The 20666-nt window shown below is 40.4% G+C and overlaps 1 long non-coding RNA gene across 1 annotated transcript in view; it reads right to left on the bottom strand.

The window, feature by feature from the left end:
- Window positions 1–20666, bottom strand: part of Gm31301 — a 120560-nt gene that overhangs the window by 7076 nt on the left and 92818 nt on the right. The gene's annotated exons all lie outside the window — the stretch shown is intronic.

Raw genomic sequence — 20666 nt, 5'->3', positions numbered from 1 at the left:
TAACTGTTTTGTGTTTCTAGTACTGGCTCTCCAGTATCTAAATTCTGTGTTCCTCTTACCTGTTAGCATTCTCCTCAGTACATTTTCTCCATCCTCACTTTTCTGCTTTACTAACAAGGCCAATGCACTAAGCAGTCTCCTTCCTTTATGTATGGATTGAGTTGTTTTCTTCTCTTTATCTTATATTTATTTTCCTCTCACATCTAAAGCAAATTGAAGATTCGTATTATCTCAAAAGACACACTTGGTTCATTCAGTGGCAGGTCATTCCCTTTTTGAAAACTATATTTATGTCTTTAATTTTAAAAAGGGCACTTCTTTCTCATTTGAGTTTCTTTCTCTGTGGATCATAAAAGCACAGAGAACCAATGTCCTTTTCTTTTTTTTTTTTTTTTTTTTTTTTTTAATGGACTTTTTGGCTAGAAATTCTGTTTATTCAAAGCCTGAAAGATTTATTATCCATTCCCATAAGATTAAAGGGTTAAAACTTCTTAGATTTTTGCTAGTATATTTGCCTGAACATACAAGTTGAACAGGTATAAAAACGTATAGAGGGTTGAAATTAAGTCACATAAAGCCACACTATATTCCAGCTACTTTTTTTTTTTCCATTTTTTATTAGGTATTTAGCTCATTTACATTTCCAATGCTATACCAAAAGTCCCCCTTACCCACCCACCCCCACTCCCCTACCCACCCACTCCCCCCCTTTGGCCCTGGCTTTCCCCTGTACCGGGGCACACAAAGTCTGCGTGTCCAATGGGCCTCTCTTTCCAGTGATGGCCGACTAGGCCATCTTTTGATACATATGCAGCTAGAGTCAAGAGCTCAGGGGTACTGGTTAGTTCATAATGTTGTTCCACCTATAGGGTTGAAGATCCCTTTAGCTCCTTGGGTACTTTCTCTAGCTCCTCCATTGGGAGCCCTGTGATCCATCCATTAGCTGACTGTGAGCATCCACTTCTGTGTTTGCTAGGCCCCGGCATAGTCTCACAAGAGACAGCTACATCTGGGTCCTTTCAGTAAAATCTTGCTAGTGTATGCAATGGTGTCAGCATTTGGAAGCTGATTATGGGGTGGATCCCTGGATATGGCAGTCTCTACATGGTCCATCCTTTCATCTCAGCTCCATACTTTGTTTCTGTAACTCCTTCCATGGGTGTTTTGTTCCCACTTCTAAGGAGGGGCATAGTGTCCACACTTCAGTCTTCATTTTTCTTGAGTTTCATGTGTTTAGGAAATTGTATCTTATATCGTGGGTATCCTAGGTTTTGGGCTAGTATCCACTTATCAGTGAGTACATATTGTGTGAGTTCCTTTGTGATTGTGTTACCTCACTCAGGATGATGCTCTCCAGGTCCATCCATTTGGCTAGGAATTTCATAAATTCATTCTTTTTAATAGCTGAGTAGTACTCCATTGTGTAGATGTACCACATTTTCTGTATCCATTCCTCTGTTGAGGGGCATCTGGGTTCTTTCCAGTTTCTGGCTATTATAAATAAGGCTGCTATGAACATAGTGGAGCATGTGTCCTTCTTACCAGTTGGGGCTTCTTCTGGATATATGCCCAGGAGAGGTATTGCTGGATCCTCCGGTAGTACTATGTCCAATTTTCTGAGGAACCGCCAGACTGATTTCCAGAGTGGTTGTACAAGCCTGCAATCCCACCAACAATGGAGGAGTGTTCCTCTTTCTCCACATCCTCGCCAGCATCTGCTGTCACCTGAATTTTTGATCTTAGCCATTCTCACTGGTGTGAGGTGGAATCTCAGGGTTGTTTTGATTTGCATTTCCCTGATGATTAAGGATGTTGAACATTTTTTCAGGTGCTTCTCTGCCATTCGGTATTCCTCAGGTGAGAATTCTTTGTTCAGTTCTGAGCCCCATTTTTTAAGGGGGTTATTTGATTTTCTGAGGTCCACCTTCTTGAGTTCTTTATATATGTTGGATATTAGTCCCCTATCTGATTTAGGATAGGTAAAGATCCTTTCCCAGTCTGTTGGTGGTCTTTTTGTCTTATAGACAGTGTCTTTTGCCTTGCAGAAACTTTGGAGTTTCATTAGGTCCCATTTGTCAATTCTCGATCTTACAGCACAAGCCATTGCTGTTCTGTTCAGGAATTTTTCCCCTGTGCCCATATCTTCAAGGCTTTTCCCCACTTTCTCCTCTATAAGTTTCAGTGTCTCTGGTTTTATGTGAAGTTCCTTGATCCACTTAGATTTGACCTTAGTACAAGGAGATAAGTATGGATCGATTCGCATTCTTCTACATGATAACAACCAGTTGTGCCAGCACCAATTGTTGAAAATGCTGTCTTTCTTCCACTGGATGGTTTTGGCTCCCTTGTCGAAGATCAAGTGACCACATAATAGGTCACAAATAAGGCCTCAACAGATTCAAAAATATTGAAATTGTCCCATGTATCCTATCAGATCACCATGCACTAAGGCTGATCTTCAATAACAAAATAAATAACAGAAAGCCAACATTCACATGGAAACTGAACAACACTCTTCTCAATGATACCTTGGTCAAGGAAGGAATAAAGAAAGAAATTAAAGACTTTTTAGAGTTTAATGAAAATGAAGCCACAACGTACCCAAACCTTTGGGACACAATGAAAGCATTTCTAAGAGGGAAACTCATAGCTATGAGTGCCTTCAAGAAAAAACGGGAGAGAGCACATACTAGCAGCTTGACAACACATCTAAAAGCTCTAGAAAAAAAGGAAGCAAATTCACCCAAGAGGAGTAGACGGCAGGAAATAATCAAACTCAGGGGTGAAATCAACCAAGTGGAAACAAGAAGAACTATTCAAAGAATTAACCAAACGAGGAGTTGGTTCTTTGAGAAAATCAACAAGATAGATAAACCCTTAGCTAGACTCACTAAAGGGCACAGGGACAAAATCCTAATTAACAGGATCAGAACTGAAAAGGGAGACATAACAACAGATCCTGAAGAAATCCAAAACACCATCAGATCCTTCTACAAAAGGCTATACTCAACAAAGCTGGAAAACCTGGACGGAATGGACAAATTTCTGGACAGATACCAGGTACCAAAGTTGAATCAGGATCAAGTTGACCTTCTAAACAGTCCCATATCCCCTAAAGAAATAGAAGCAGTTATTAATAGTCTCCCAGCCAAAAAAAGCCCAGGACCAGACGGGTTTAGTGCAGAGTTCTATCAGACCTTCAAAGAAGATCTAACTCCAGTTCTGCACAAACTTTTTCACAAGATAGAAGTAGAAGGTATTCTACCCAACTCATTTTATGAAGCCACTATTACTCTGATACCTAAACCACAGAAAGATCCAACAAAGATAGAGAACTTCAGACCAATTTCTCTTATGAACATCGATGCAAAAATTCTTAATAAAATTCTCGCTAACCGAATCCAAGAACACATTAAAGCAATCATCCATCCTGACCAAGTAGGTTTTATTCCAGGGATGCAGGGATGGTTTAATATACGAAAATCCATCAATGTAATCCATTATATAAACAAACTCAAAGACAAAAACCACATGATCATCTCGTTAGATGCAGAAAAAGCATTTGACAAGATTCAACACCCATTCATGATAAAAGTTCTGGAAAGATCAGGAATTCAAGGCCAATACCTAAACATGATAAAAGCAATCTACAGCAAACCAGTAGCCAACATCAAAGTAAATGGAGAGAAGCTGGAAGCAATCCCACTAAAATCAGGGACTAGACAAGGCTGCCCACTTTCTCCCTACCTTTTCAACATAGTACTTGAAGTATTAGCCAGAGCAATTCGACAACAAAAGGAGATCAAGGGGATACAAATTGGAAAAGAGGAAGTCAAAATATCACTTTTTGCAGATGATATGATAGTATATATAAGTGACCCTAAAAATTCCAACAGAGAACTCCTAAACCTGATAAACAGCTTCGGTGAAGTAGCTGGATATAAAATTAACTCAAACAAGTCAATGGCCTTTCTCTACACAAAGAATAAACAGGCTGAGAAAGAAATTAGGGAAACAACACCCTTCTCAATAGCCACAAATAATATAAAATATCTCGGCGTGACTCTAACGAAGGAAGTGAAAGATCTGTATGATAAAAACTTCAAGTCCCTGAAGAAAGAAATTAAAGAAGATCTCAGAAGATGGAAAGATCTCCCATGCTCATGGATTGGCAGGACCAACATTGTAAAAATGGCTATCTTGCCAAAAGCAATCTACAGATTCAATGCAATCCCCATTAAAATTCCAACTCAATTCTTCAACGAATTAGAAGGAGCAATTTGCAAATTCATCTGGAATAACAAAAAACCGAGGATAGCAAAAACTCTTCTCAAGGATAAAAGAACCTCTGGTGGAATCACCATGCCTGACCTAAAGCTTTACTACAGAGCAATTGTGATAAAAACTGCATGGTACTGGTATAGAGACAGACAAGTGGACCAATGGAATAGAATTGAAGACCCAGAAATGAACCAATGTCCTTTTCTTAAGATCATATAAACAATGTGTGGGGGAAAAGATTTTATTTTGATTTTTGATACAAACAATTTTGTGACGTTGTATGTCATTAGGAAAAAAGGCAAGACAAAGCTAATTCCAGATTAGCATATCTTCAAATATTAAAAAGGCAAAACCTACTGGGACAGCTGGATAGAGTTGGTGGAGAAAAGTGTAATAATAACTGTAGAACATTTGGGTCCTGTAGAGAAATGACATTTGTTCGTTTGCATTTTCACTTCAAACAAGGATGCTGATCTCTGACTCAAGGGGAAGGCCTTTCCGAAGCAGAGTGACATACTTCGGAGGTATCTATGCAGATATAAACTTATTTTAAATGCCAACCTCAGGGATGTGAGTTAGGGTGAAGACCAGGGTTGGCATACCTGGGCTGCAGTGGTCCCAAAGGAAGAAGCTGGCTTCAGGTTCTGAAGCAGGCTCTGTAGGCTTAGATAAAAAACAAAACAAAACAAAACAAAGCAAAAAAACTACTTTTAATAAGGGTTTTCAAATGATTCGACCCCCACCCCCATTCTATCCCATTGCCTGAAAGTAGGGGAGAAAGATGGTAAATAGGACAAAGGGATATGGACCTGTTTAGAAGTAGTTCCTTCGGGAGATTCCAATCTCCACTTGCCAGGATCCCAGCAGTCCAGTTCAGTAGCATTAGGATACACAACATGAATCTATAGTGGTGGCATGATCTCTGCAGACTCAGCTAGGCCTCTGCCAAATTGGCACGAGTTAGTAGTAGTGGCCAGGATCAGCCAAGACACCAGGAGGCGTTCTCTGCCATGCCTTTCTTAATGAAGTGAAGATCAGTGAAGATAAAGACACAAGACCAACGAAGCATTGCAAAGCCAGCTATGCAAGCTCATCTTCACTGTCCACTGAGTCCTATTTATACTCTCTCCCAACATCACACATCCTCCCACAGGATTTGCCTCAGCAAAATAACATGTGCATCTGCATCATGTGACACATCCAGAAACTTCCACTTCAGGCATGGACTAAATGTTTGCTGAGCTGAAGTAAGGTTAGGGGGAAAGTCTATTGAATGAGTGGGCAGATTTATGGAAGTGTATGTGTAGGGATCGAGCTTGTTCTAAAGGGGAAGTCAAAAAAGTAGAAACCAGCTGGTCTACCTCTCAGTTGCCTTGAGAGAGTTCACCTGGGAGGTTAAGATAAATATATATGTATATATTTAACATGTATATATAAAAAGATGAGATGATCCACTCAATGATTGTAATTGGATCATAGCCAGGTCTAAGGGTCTACCTGAGGGCCTAACAGAAGCTAAAGGTAGAGATCTGATTATACTGGTGGCATACTGGCTATCACTGAAGATGCTGATGTGCCTTGGCCAGTCCCTTAATAAAGTTAAAATAGCCAGCAATTCACCTAATTGAGCTGAACCATTGAAGTATTGTTTAAATATTTTTGGAGTAGCATTATTAGAGCTATATATGATGTAGCCAAATCATTCTTAGAGGCATCTCACTTGTGGGATAGGCCTCTCATAAATAAAGCACCTATTGGCTATACTCATCATAGGCAAGATGGAAATCTTTTATAATTAGGGAAACAATTATCTGACTTCCCAATATAATTAGCAAGGAATATCTGGGCTACAGGGCAAGAGTTAAATGCCCATGAGAGTAGATCCTGAGTAAAGGGCTTCAAAATTAGGTCTGGGTAACGATTCAGAAATGGTAAAGAGGCACCCGGAGGGCCGTTAGAAATATGCTATCCAAGATTTTGCTGAAAGGACCCTGATATAGCTGTCTCTTGTGAGGCTATGCCGGTGCCTGGCAAACACTGAAGTGGATGCTCACAGTCAGCAATTGGATGGAACACAGGGCCCTCAATGGAGAAGCTACAGAAAGCACCCAAGGAGCTGAAGGGGTCTGCAACCCTATAGGTGGAACAACAATATGAACTAACCAGTATCCCCAGAGCTCGTGTCTCTAGCTGCATATGTATCAGAAGATGGCCTAGTCGGCTATCATTGGTAAGAGAGGACCCTTGGTCTTGCAAACTCTGTATGCCCCAGTACAGAGGAACACCAGGGCCAAGAAGTGGGAGTGGGTGGGTAGGGGAGCAGGGTGGGGGTGGTGGTATAGGGAACTTTCAGGATAGCATTTGAAATGTATATAAAGAAAATAATAAATAAAAATTTAAAAAAAAAGAAATACACTATCCACAAAAGGGGTAATGGTGGGTGCTGGAGTAAGCCAAGTGAATCCAATATAATATTTTGTAAGGGCTGTAGGTGTTGTCATCGTTACCAAAATATACAACTCCTTGGGACCCTGGAGGAGGTGGTTCCTTCTCCCTCTACCCCAGTAATACTCCCTTTGCCTCATAGCTAACCCAGGGCATTGCTGCCTGTCTGTGGAATATTTCCCACAACTTGCCTACCTCCTCTGACTCCAGTGGGAAAGAACTCATCTCGCCCTGCACAGACTTGATGTGCTTGGGTGGGAGGATACGCAGTGAGGGCCTCCATCGTCTCCGAGGAGAAGGGGAGGGAAGAATGCGTGGAGGGACTGTGTGAGGTGACACAGGAGGGGACAGCAATCTGGATGTAAAGTGAATTTAGAAAAATTGGACTATATCAATATTCATCCTATGTTTCTAAGTATTCAAAGATTTTAAAAAATTATTTATCATATTAAAGCAAAGCATATTATATCCAGTGATATTTGTTGGGTATATCACAGATAATTGTAAGGGATCCTAATTTAGAAGATTGATCTCTGCTCTTTAGGGTAACCCATTTGGTTTCTTTGTCAAGTCTACAGATAAGCCCAGTTGGTAGGTTGAAGAAAGCACATATTCTTGCAAAGTCAGTTGGGCTTAGTGTATCTCTGAAGGAGCAAGGGAATAATATGAATGGTGTGGATAGTCTTATCTTACGCATGTGCCTATATCATCGGTGGTTTTATATCCCAAGAGAACTGCTGCAGAGTGTACACTCTGATGACCTAGACTTTAATTTTACCTCACTGAGGAAGCACGGGGACCATTTACAAGATGGGAGCAATAGAAAAAGGATGCCTTCATTGTTCAAGCAAAAAGGAATTAGGGGAGAAAATTCCCAATTCTGTTTTCAGGGGATTTGCTTTTCATGTAAATTGAAAAGAGCACATTTCCCTTGGTCTCTAAAAATTGGTTCTACTTTTCTCTAGCACGAGAACAAACTATTTATCAGTCTTTTTTTTTTTCCTATCTGAATTGGCAAGGACACTACATGAGCTCAGTCTCTGGGTCACCCAATGTCCTGTCGAATGGGAAATGAAATTACTGTGGACTCTGCATTTGCTTCATAAAATCTGACCTACTGTCTATTTCGTGAGTTTTTTGTGAATTATATGCATAACTTTTACTTTTGTAACTTGCTAAGAGACAGAAAGATACATAGATAGACAGAAACAAACATGAGTTGATGGTAATATGAATAGGTGCCCACTTATTTTTCACGAACACACAAATGCAAACACAGGCTAGTATTTCGTTCCTAAGTTAACAACATAACAGCTGAGACATGAAGTGGTTAGCAAATTTGCCTAAAGCCATGTGGCAATATGCTTGTGTATCTGTGACCCATGAAGACAACTAAGCAATCCTGCCAGTCCATGTTCAGAACTGCTGTATCGTGGTGTCCTTGCTTTGTTAGAAAACACAAGGCTGTATTGTCTGTGACTACCATTTACATCTTACTTGTAAAACAGTAGAATATGTCCATATTGACAAATTAGTAAAGTAGAATCCAAATTGGTTTCAGTTTGATAATCAATTCCAGGTGAGTGATAGGGACTTCCTGGAAGGTCAGTAGAGAACTGCTTATATATATATATGTACATATATACACACATATACATATATATGTGTGTGTGTATGTGTATGTATATCAAGAAACAATGTGTGGATAACTGTTGATGCCCATCATCGTCCCTTTGCATTTAACGATTGTCTGCTCAGAGGCTATGGGAGTTCCAACTGAAAGTATCTTTTTTAGCATGGACTATGTCTGATGATGTTTAGTATGGATATGATGGACACCTCAGTACCTCTGAGAACAACCAGTCATTGACTGGACTTGGGAAGAAGCAATACATTTATTCTCATAATTCTAGAGAAAAGGACATGCATGTGATTCTAATAGTCCCAAGTACTATCTGGTCTATAACCTTCCGAGTAACATTCATGTTTAACCATAAGCATGTAGTGGCTTCCTTAATCTCCTTGTCTTGATTCTTTATGCTGTTACCACGGTGTTTTTGGTAACCAAAACAATTCCTTTATAAGTACTATGAATCTATTTATGTTTATATGTGTTCTCATATCTCTCTCCACCTTCATTCCCTAAAACAGTCTCTCCTGCTAGACCAACAGTTCACTTTTTTTTTTCATGGCTGGTTGGTCAGGGAGCTCCTTAGATCCATTTATCTTCGCCCTTCAAAGTATCTGGGGTCACAAGCATATACAGCCATATTCGGAGTTTTACTTTATTTGGGGGGCTTTGAATCCAAGTCCCCATGTTTACACAGCAAGTGCTCTTACCCACTGAGACATCTACCTTCTCTAATCCCCAAGACAATTTTTCTTTTTAATAATTTAGTCTTCATCTCATGGTCTAAGACAAATATTAAGTGTGGTTAGTGCTTCCTACCATTGGTACAATTAGAGAAGAGGCTGTTTGCCCACTAAGTTTCTCACCATCCTGAATTGAGTGTTGAAAATATGGCTTAGGTGCTTAGCATCGAAATCTTGTGCTGTTACAGAATGTGAGATGCAGAACAGATTTCTCATAGGTCTAAGGAACAGTTTATATGATTCTCTAGCTCGCTCTTCACTTTCAGCAACATTGTATTGTATTCATCAGTAGAGTTGCTGAGACATTAGACAGATGCATCTGTCCAAGGATTGGCCTACAGAAAATGGCCACCCTAAGTCCTCAGTGATTCTCTAAGAGCTGGACCAGGCTTGGCAGAGCCCATTCCTCAGGCCTCCAGGGAAAATATCACAAGATGTTTAGAAAAATTGAAGATGCATTAGATTATAGCATGTGCCCTAAGTCATTATAAATATCAGTGTGTTTTATAAACTTGGATAATTTATACAGCATCCTACCCCAGAATGCTACTGGGAAAGTGTTAAATTCCCCTGATTGATCCAGTGACAGGTAATGAAATAAACCATAGAGTTTGGGGGGGGGGTCAAAGAATGGAGAGGGGCTTGGGAGCTATAACCAAGATGGTTACCAAGTTATTATCCTCACAATGCCTAATTTTGCCTAAATCTACAACATAGAAAATAATGGGAATCCCAGATTTGTAATAAAGAATAAACGTGAATGCAGTGCCAGATTTCTAGCGCCTATACAGTGGTCCAGAGATGTTCTCTTAGACTCATGTGGTAGCAGTTTAATCTTCTAGTTCACGTGTGCCTCTAGTTCAGTTTTCAGGAGATAATTGGGATTAGATAAAGTCATGAGGGTTTACAAGAATAAGAAAACAAATACAAGCTTCTATGCTTGCATGATTTCTCTGTTCCACTTGCTGATCATCTCTGGCATGTCACCATGAATTAAAACAACGCCCAGGAGCTGAAATGATGATGGTACCATGTCCGTGGTCTTCCTAGGCTTCTGAACCACAAGGACACATGGACAACTTTTCTTATAAATGACACAGCCTTGGGGATTTTGCAATAATAACAGAAAGTGAGCTAAACATACAAGTGTATTGTTAATATTTAGTTTGAGTTAAATTACATAAATTAGACTTATATCATTCTCAGGATTATTCTGCAATTTACATAATTATATCTGTTTGTTTGCATGAATGACGGCAATCTTCTACTTTTGCTTGGAGGTACCGGAGCTCAGCAATTGGAGATTTTGCTCTCTAGGTTTCTTAGTACTAGCTACAAGATTTACTGTGTAGAGATTCACTTGCTGCAGGACACCATTGCATGGAGGGATGTGTGGGATTCTATTTTAAAGAAAGTTGGCACAGAAAACTCATTCTCAAGAGGTACTGGGAATCAATTAAATTTGCTTCTTACTGTACAATCAGCAGCAACCTGTGGTTAAAATGGCTACTTTGGGCAGAAGTAACCACTCATCCTGCTGATTGCTGGAACTTGTGGCTTACAGAAGCTTTCTTGAAGCCGATAAGGTGAAAGAATCTGAGGAAGAGGCTGGGGTGGTCTGTAAAGGCCACCATGGTCACCTACTCCTTGAGACTAGGACATGAGATAACTAAGGGAAAGCTACACTGTGACTGACACTTCAGAAGCAACTGTAGTCAGAGCCCTGCTGTCTCTAACAGTATTGCGGTTTAGGGAGCGTCTTCGTCTTTCAAGAATTACTTGTGGATAATGTTCACTAACTTTGTTTTATGGCATTTCTATGACTATATTCATTTCATTGTGTCTAAAGCACTGTAGTATGATTTTCACTGTATATACATGTTCTTTTATAAATCATAAACATCTGGAGAATAAGACAAAAACTGTCTATTATCCCACCATCTTATATATTTTTCCACATATGTATTTGCAGACATTTTTACAGTCATATTAATACTTTAAACAAGTTCTGCATTGCACTCTTCATAGACCATTTCTTAATTGGAAATTTTCATGAAAGATTTCCTCACATCCGCAGACAGACTGTGTGTTTCTTACTTTTAATAACAACATAACACCCCATGAAGTAGATGTCACTATTACTTTTTGCCCGTGTCCACATTTGTTGGGCATTAAATTTCCTGTCACACTGCATGTTTGCATACTGAAGTAGCTATTTATGTCCCATGGAGGGTTTTCCTGGCCACAGAGGAGTCTCAACATTTGGATTATAAGAACAAAATATATGAGCATTCAGAAGATGCAAGTTTATAAGGGAGGGAGACTGAAAAGAGGCTGTGAGGGAGGTGGGTGGCATAAAAGAATGGAGCCCTGGTAAATACTCAAGTATTTTGAATAAATAATCATGTGCATCCTAAGCTGCTGAAGTATGGATGAGACAAGGGCAGGACTTTGACTATTGGGAATCTCAGGCCTTTTAGGAGGTACCAAGTAAGCAGTAGTGACCACAGATAGAAATGAGTCCTATACTCCTGAAACCAATCCTGCTAGGAAGATCATGACCTTATAACTATCTGTGAGCATTTAATTAAAATAGGAGACACTTTTTCTGAGGGAAGACTACAGATCATACATAAAGAAGAATGTGTAGTCCAGGGTGGTGGCTCATTCTATAAGGTGCTCGAATATGCTAGGGGTACAGACTTTGCATCTCCAGCACCCATATAAAAAAGTGGACATTATGGCATGCACATGTGATCCTACATATTGGAGACCAAGGAGTCAAAAGGATCCTTAGTGCTCAGCATCCTGCATGTCAGTAAGCTTCAGGTTCAGGGAGAATCCTTTTCTCAAAGTGCAAGGTTAAGAGTGATAGAGGACAAGGACCAATGTCCACTGCTAGTCTCCGCATGTATAGCCACATGCGTGCAGACATATGACCATGTATACACTCATGCAAAACACACACAGACAAAACTTAGAAGAATATGCCCTAGTGTTGGGATGCAGAGAACATAATAAACAGGTGTGCTGGCCTATGTGCTCCATTAGAGACCTATGGATTAGTGAGACTACAGCCAAACCTGAGGAGGGGTAGATAGAATGGCAGTGAGTGAGATGGGAGAGAAAGGGGGAACCTTGTCCTCCCCAACTGTACTAAGGAGTTTACCTTAACCCTGGTCAAAGGCATGCTCAGATGTGAATTTGAATATTTGCAATGCTCATAATACCCAATGTGTAAAACATGGGTATTACTGAAGTGCTTGGGAACTCTGTGGTATGCGATTAGAATCCTAGAACCTGGCCTGACAACTTTGGTGGCCAGCGAGAGCACAGGAAGGACTTCGGCTCCACTTTCTCAGAGAAGCTAAATCTAAGTTGCTGTGGCAGCTTTTCCCAGCACTGCAACTGCTCTATCACTGACTTGAGTACTGGGGACAGTGTGTTTCCTTCGTGGAGAACACGCCACATGTGCTCAACATACTCTTAGTTTAATTTCATAGTAACTACAAGCTTTGTGGGATGTGCACAGTTGAAGGCAAAACTTTCTCCTATTTTTTTCTATTCACACTCCTTTTCTTTTAAAGTGATATATTTTAATTGATTTTTTATTTATTTACATTTAAAATGTTGTCCCCCTTCCCAGTTTCCCCTCTGCAAACCTCCTCCCTTTTGCCTCTATGAGGGTTCTTCTCCACCCACCCACCCACTCCCACCTCACCACTCTTGCATCCCCCTAGGCTGGGGAGAGGGGACATCAAGGACCAAGGGCCTCCTCTCCCACTGATACCAGTTAAGGCAATCCTCTGCTCCATATGTATCTGGAGCCATGGACTAACCCATGTATACTCTTTGGTTGGTGGTCTAGTCCCTGGAAGCTCTGAGTGGTCCAGTTAGTTGATATTATTGTTCTTCCTATGGGATTGCAATCCCCTTCAGCTCCTTCAGTCTTCCCTTAACTCATCCATTGGGTTCCACAGGCTCAGTCTGATGGTTGACTGTGATTGCATCTGTAGTAGTCAGGTACTGGCAGAGCCTCTCAGGGCACAGCTATACCAGGCTCCTGTCAGGAACTGCTTCTTGGCGTCAGCAATTGTGTCTTGGTTTGGTGTCTGCAGATAGAATGGACCCCAAGGTGGGGAGGTCTCTGGATAGCCTTTCCTTCAGTCTCTGCTCCATTTATTGTCCCTACATTTTCTTTAGACAGGAATAATTGTGGGTTAAAATTTTTGAGATGGGTGAGTGGTCCCATTCCTCAAAAAATCTTAAGCTTTCTCCATGATGCATTTGCTGACCACAAAAAAATAGATGGTTAGGCTGAGGCCACACAGGAGAAGATGAGCAACCCTGATATTTCAGATTTGCTTAAATTGCAGTTTTTCACTCAATATGAACAAAATCCAGGTAAAATATTAGTACTAGAAGCAGAATAATAAAATGCCCATCAGTTGCACATTACTCATATTAGCTTAAGTGAAGATGGAAGTGAAATGTGTCATAACTAGAAAACTTATATATAGGCAGACTATGTGGAGTCAAAAGCTCAGAGAACTTCATACAATCTCCTTCTCACTCATTTTCTTAACTCAGTTCTTAGATGCTCTTGTCACAGTGTTTTTCCTAACTGTGCCAAATGTGCATAGAACAGTGCACACATGCTAGAAAGAAAGGGCATCTTTTCAAAGTAATATCACTGGAATCCCCAGAGTGAGCCAGGTTGCTTCTGTTGAGGCTATAAACAAACTCATGAGCCAAACAATGCCAATACCAGTAGACACGCTATGGTAGAAGGGAAATATCTCACAATACCAGTAGACACGCTATGGTAGAAGGGAAATATCTCATGGGTCCCCATCCCTTAACAGAGAACTAGAGGCAACTAAGATTGCTGAGAGAGGGGGAATTCATCATCCCAGAGATGAGCCCACTAGTTGGTTATGGGATTCCAAGCAGTCAGTCCCAAAATCATGCATATATAGAACCCTAACCAGACTCAGCAGGTTATACCTAAATATTTATACATTTATGCATATATGTAATAATAACTACAAAAACAATTGTAGACCAAAAAAGGCCATTGACTTTGCAGGGGTCAGGGAGCACACAGAAAGGTCAGAAAGATGAATGAGAAAGGGATATGATCTAATTACATTTTAAATTTAAAACTTTATTTAAAAATAAAAAGGAATACAGATACTTTAGAAAATCATATGACAATTCAAAGACTAATACATTAAAAGTGGATTAAATAAATAAAAATTTTAAATAGAAAATTTAAGTGGAGAAAAGACTAAAAAGGTTAAGATGATCATTAATGGTCTGATTAAAAACTGATGTCCTGGATGGTACAATTCTAGCTTTTCCACTTTGAAAAATATAAGAGGTGAGAGTTATCATTTTCTCAATTCACAGAGGTCATAATTTTGAAATGGTCATCCTGCTCTAAGCAGATAGTAATTTCTCTTGTGAGATGTTAGAACCAGGTCCCCAAAGAGCATGGCCACTCTTACAGGACTCCTTTGCATAATGACCTTGGGTGTGATTACTCTCACTTTCAGACATCATTCAGTCAAAGCAATTCTATAGAGACCATTTTTTTTAAAATTGATTTTTAAAAGAATTACTGTGCTGGAATAAAGAAGAAATTGCCAGTTATTCTTGAGATGATGGGTCTGAGTTATGCATGGTTTTGGGCATAGGCAATAATAATATTCACACTAACACTAGTATTAGCATCAATATACTTATGCCTATGATGATAATTCATGAGCACTGTATCAAGTGCTAAGTATTTATATGCATGAATTATCTTGCTGATTGCTCTGAAAAGTGACACGCGGCTATAGCACTATTACCATTACAATGAAGTTTTGCTTTATGCAAATTTTAAATAAGAAAGTGTAAAGAATTACTCTAGGCATAAAATTTGAAATAATGTGAATCTTACTTTACACATATCCCTATGGGAAAATTGGTCTTGAATTATGCAAAATTTGAAGTGTAAGAAATCTTCAAGAATATATTCCTAGCATAACATTGCTATAATCAGATAATCTCATATCATGGTTGTAGACTTTCTGATTTAACAAGGTGCAGTAACTTTCTCGTCCTAAAAGGTTGAGCAGATATGTGAAGTCCACCCTGCAAACCAACCTTCTTCGAGGTCAGTATGTTTAGGGAGATCAAACCATGGGGGCAAATTCCTTTGTATAAATTTACAATCGTCATTAAACAATGGATAGTTTCTGTTTTAAATTAAAACTATTTTTTCATACAATATATTTTAGTAAATTTTCCTAGGGGACTCCCCTCCCCCAGGTCTCCAGATAGTCCCAGAGATACACCCCACCAATGTCCATTTTCACTGTCAGCTTTCTCGCCCCCTCTCCCGATACTGGATCCCCACCCTCACTCTGCTTCTAACCCCATCTCTCACACAGTTCCCTCCATCCATCCAAACATGCCCATGTTTATCTTATTTTCCTGTCTTAATGAAATCCAACTATTCTCCCTTAGGTCTTCTTTAGCTTCTGTGTGTCTGTGAATTGTTGCATGGTTATCCTGTACTTCATGGCTAATATACATTTATAAATTAGTTTATACCATAAATGCCTTTCTGCTTCTGTGTTACCTCGCTCAGGATGATATTTCCTAGTTCCATCCATGTGCATGCAAATTTCATGATGTTCTTGTTTTCGGTAGCTGAGTGGTATTCTATTGTGTAAATGTACCATATCTTCCTTATCCATTCTTTGGTTGAGGGACATGTAGGTTGTTTCTAGATTTAGGCTATTATGAATAAAGCTGCTCTGAACATAATTAAGCAAGTGTCCTTGTGGTATACTAGGGCTTCTTTTGGCTATATGTCCAGGTGTGGTACAGCTGGGTCTTGGGGTAGAACTACTCCCAAATTTCTGAAAACTACAAAATTGATTTCCAAAGTAGTTGAACAAGTTTGCGATCCCATTAGCAATGGAGGAATGTTCCCTTTGCCCCACATCTTTGCCAGCATATGCTGTCACTTGAGGTTTTAATCTTAGGACATTCTGATAGGTATATGATGGAATCTCAGAGTAGTTTTGATTTGCATTTTGCTGGTGACTAAGGACATTGAACATTTCTTTGTGTGCTTCTTAGCCATTTGAGATTTTTCTGTGGAGGATTCTCTGTTTAACTCTGTACCCCATTTTTAATTGGGTTACTTGGTTTGTTGGTATCTAATTCCTTGAGTTCTTTATATTTTGGATATTGGTCCTCTGTCAAATGTAGAGTTAGTGATGATCTTTACCCATTCTGTAGGCTTCTGTTTTGTCCTATTGATGGTGCCCTTGGTTTCATGAGGTCCATTTTATTTATTGTTGATCTTAGACCCTGTGCTATTGGTGTTCTGTTTGGGAATTTGTCTCCTATGCCAATGTGTTCAAGGCAGTGTCCCACTTTCTCTTCTATTAGATTATTTAGTACATCCAGTTTTATATGAGGTCTTTGATCCACTTGGACCTGTTTTGTACAAAATGATAGATTTGGGTCTATTTGCATTCAATAAGGGTGACACTAGCTGAGACTTCTAGCAGCTGGGGATATGGAGACTGAAGGCCACCTTCTGTAACCAGTGGAGGTATTGGGGACACCAATCTACCCACAAAACCTTCCACCCAAAGTTTCTCCTGCCTACAAGATGTGCAGGCATAAAGATGGAGCAGAGATTGAGGGAATGGCAAACCAATGACTGGCCCAAATTGAGACCTATCTCATGGGAGAACCAACCACTGACACTATCAATGATATTCTGCTATGCTTGCAGATAGGAGCGTAGCACAGATGTCTCCTGAGAGACTTCATCCTGCAGTTAATGGAAACAGATGCAGACACCCAGGGCCAAACATCAGGTGGAGCTTGGGGAGTCTTGTTCAAGAGTGGGGAATAGGATTAAGTAGAGGGGTCAAGGACACGACAAGAAGACCCTGAGAGTCAACTAACCTGGTCCATGAAGGCTCACAGAGACTGATCCAGCAACCAAAGAGCATGCAGTGGTTGGACCTAGGCCCCCTACACATTTGTAGCAGATGTACAGCTCAGTCTTCATACAAGTCCCCTAACAATCAAAGCAGGGGCTAGCTCTGATTCTGTTGCCTGCCACTGGATCCCCTTCCTCTAGCTGGACTGCCTGGTTGGACCTCAGTGGGAGAGAATGCTGTGACTTGATGTTCCAGGACAGGGTGGTACCCAAGGCAGTCTTCAAGGGTGGAACTGGGAGGGAGAATTGCAATTAGGATATAAAGTGAATAAAGAAACAAATTAATGAAAAATTCTCTTCTACCAGTTCCTCCCAGGTCCTCTCACCTCCCTATATACCCAACTTTGTGTTCTTTTTATCAGTCTCTTAACAACCAAACAAAAAACAAATAAACAAAAAAGACAAACACCCCCCCCCCACACACACACACACACAAACACACAAATCCACAAGAATGGAAACCAAAATATATAAGCAAAATCCCAATAAGACAAAAAATGCCCAAACAAAACAAAACAGGACTGAAAGGTGATAAGAATACCATTGAGTTCATTTTGTGGTGTCCAGCTTATCCTGAGTATGGTGATTGCTCTGCAGTGTGGTTAATGCATCCAATGCGACTCCATTGGAGAAAATTGATTTTCTTTCCAATGAGTATCAGTTGCAGATAGCTTCTCAGTTAGGGAGAGGAGCCTGAGCTTGCTTCCTCCTCTCAGTGACCCCGTCTTTTTGAACCTGTCCAGGCTTTGTGTGCTGCTGCCACAGTCTCTGTAAGTGCACATATGCATCAGGCCTCTTGTGTCTGGAAGACATTTTTAATGGATGTTTTTTTTCAACTGGGCTATAAAACAAGTTTCACGGAGATATTCATGGCACCGGGTCAGAAGCACGCATTTCACAGGTGGTGGCAGATGCTTTCCACAGAAAATATCTAGAATTGTGTTTCCTTTCTCCTCACATTTATTTTGAAAGAAGGGAAAGGCTTTCCCACTGAACCGACCTCACATGGGCTAAGGAGGTAGGACTGGGTATCAGCATAGTTAACTGCTACTTTCCAACTGACAACCGTGAGAATGGGTCAGACGACTGCCCTTCGTGTTCCTTGAAGGAGGGCAGAGAACCCTTCCTACCTACTTCAGAAAGGTGAAAGGCTGGTAGCAGATGCAACTTAGAATAAAAAAGTTCTTATGAGAAAAGAACCCAAACCACTGAAGGCTGCCTTCTCTGGAGGATCAGAGGCAGGAGGAAGGTTCTTAGAGTGGGCTGTTTCTTCTTTGTGGCTCATCTCCCAGGACCACATTTTAGGCAAAGGCCTGAAGCAGTCTAGTTTTTCTTACTGATCATGAGTGGAGTGCTTACTTACAGACAACCAACACCCCATAGATATTTGTTCGTTTTTATTTTAGCACTGTTTTACAGAAAAACAGAAACCAATATCCCTAGAAGGAAACTCATTCCTCCACGAGACCCCACAGAGCTGAGGCAGCATCTCTGACTCAGCTCTCATAGAACAAGCCCAACAAAAGAAGACAGTTCATGTCACTGAGGTGAGCAAGCCATTACACTGTGCTTTGATGGTGTCCTTTTCTTCTTTTGCATGCCTTTGTGACCAGTTCTGTCATTTTGACTCAATATACTCGGTGGTAAAAAACCCAATCTTGTTCTGGCCAAGCTTGCTGCTATCAAGCAAGAGGAAAAAAAGAATGGATGTAATGAAAGTCATGAGAAATAATGATGCCCTTGACATTTCAGCTTTCATCTGACTTTTTAAAAGTAATTTATTTGGCTGAGCATTTTGTGGCTACTCAGGAATGAAATTCTGTCCCAGCTTCTCCCTACTCTTCTTCAGGAGTGCCTGAAGGGAAGCTGTGGGGTCTGCTGTGGTCAAGAAGTGTTTTAGTGTCCCTGGGGCTCTGTATCACCACAAGGCAATTACTTTAGATTAAGAACTGCTCAACATTTGAATAGAAAAGGATAGGGGAGTTGATTAATTGCTCCAGAAGTATCTCCGTGGCCAAATAAATGTTCTAGTCATTTAAAAGCAACAATCTTGCACCTAATTTCTATCTTTTTTTTTTTTTTTTGGATCTTTGCCCTGTATATCACTTTAATGAATGACTGGTCTTCATTTTTAATTCTTTTTCATATCCAAAAGTCCAGCTGCTAGACATTATGTTTTAAGATACAGAAGGGAAGCAGCCAATTCCTTTAACACAAATCTTCATCCACAGTGATATGTATGCACAAGTATAACATCATGGAATCCATATTATAAGCATGCATCAGAGAAGAGTGGTACTCTGTATTTTATGGAAGGTAGGCTAGTATGGTCATTCTGTTGATCTAATTTGAAGTTTAGTTTGGAGGGATGGGCAAGATAACTGAATAGAGGTTCCCACTTTTGCTCTGTACTCCACAAATAAATATAATAACAAATCATAGCCAGGGATGATAATGTATTCATATAATCATGGGAAGTGGAGGCTGGAGAATCAGGAGTTGAGAGCCAGCCTCTGCTACAGATAGAATTCAAGACTAGCCTTGTCTCACCCCAAAATGCTAAACCTAACTGAAAACAAAGAAATAAGTCTATAAAAAAATAGCTGCATTTCTAGGTGAGTGGACAAATGAAATCACTGAAACCCAGAAGAGAAAGTCTATAGCCAGGAAAGAGGCCTGGTATGACCCTGTAGAGAATAGAATAAAGTGTACCAGCAACCTGGATCATAGTTCCCTAGCTAGAAGGTGTACTCTTCACAGGGGAAGAAGTGAACAGGAGAGCTAAGAGATGAAAAGGACGTACAATGACCAGAGACATGCAAATGATAACAGAAGGTTGTGGCAAACCTTGGTGTGCCATCAAATCCCCAAAACTAGAACAAATTGAAACACAAGCCCAAACTAACCAATGGTGACACTGACAATCCCAGAAGACCAAAAGTGAATGACAAGAGGCAACAGTCCTAAGCCTGCCTACAAGGAGAAGGCCAGAAGTGACTGGCTTCCCTGCTGAGTTCTACCACACTTTTAAGGAGCACACCAACCATTTTCAAACTATTCCAGCAAACTGAGCGAGAAGGAAGTGCTCCACACTCAATCTACAGGACACATGACCTGATACCAAAATCTGAGAAGCTCACAGCACATCAGCAAAGCACAGACTGATGTGCCTGATGAATGCAGATGGGAAAAATCCTTTTGTGTGTGTCTGTATACACATTTGTTGTATGTACACATGTATCTACAGATTCATATGCACCTGTGTTTGTGTATGTGTGTCTATGTGTGTATTTATGTACCTGTGTGTACAGATCTATCTCTCTCTCTCTCTCTTTCATTCTGTGTGGGCACACGTGTGTGTGTTTGTGTGTGTATACTTGCACACGCACATGCGTGCACATGCAGTGGTGCACAGATTGTAGCTGGAGCACCATGTAGACAAATCTCCAGGGCTGGGCAACTGGCTCAGTGAATAAAAGTGAGTAAGGTAACACATGTGATCACACACACACACGGGCACACACACAGGCATGTGCACACACACACACAC

The sequence above is a fragment of the Mus musculus genome, chromosome 19 (assembly GCF_000001635.26).
Source record: "Mus musculus strain C57BL/6J chromosome 19, GRCm38.p6 C57BL/6J".
NCBI classification, from domain to species: Eukaryota; Metazoa; Chordata; class Mammalia; order Rodentia; family Muridae; genus Mus; species Mus musculus.
The sequence above is the reverse complement of the archived record's forward strand: the minus strand, read 5'-3'. Positions and strand labels throughout refer to the sequence as shown.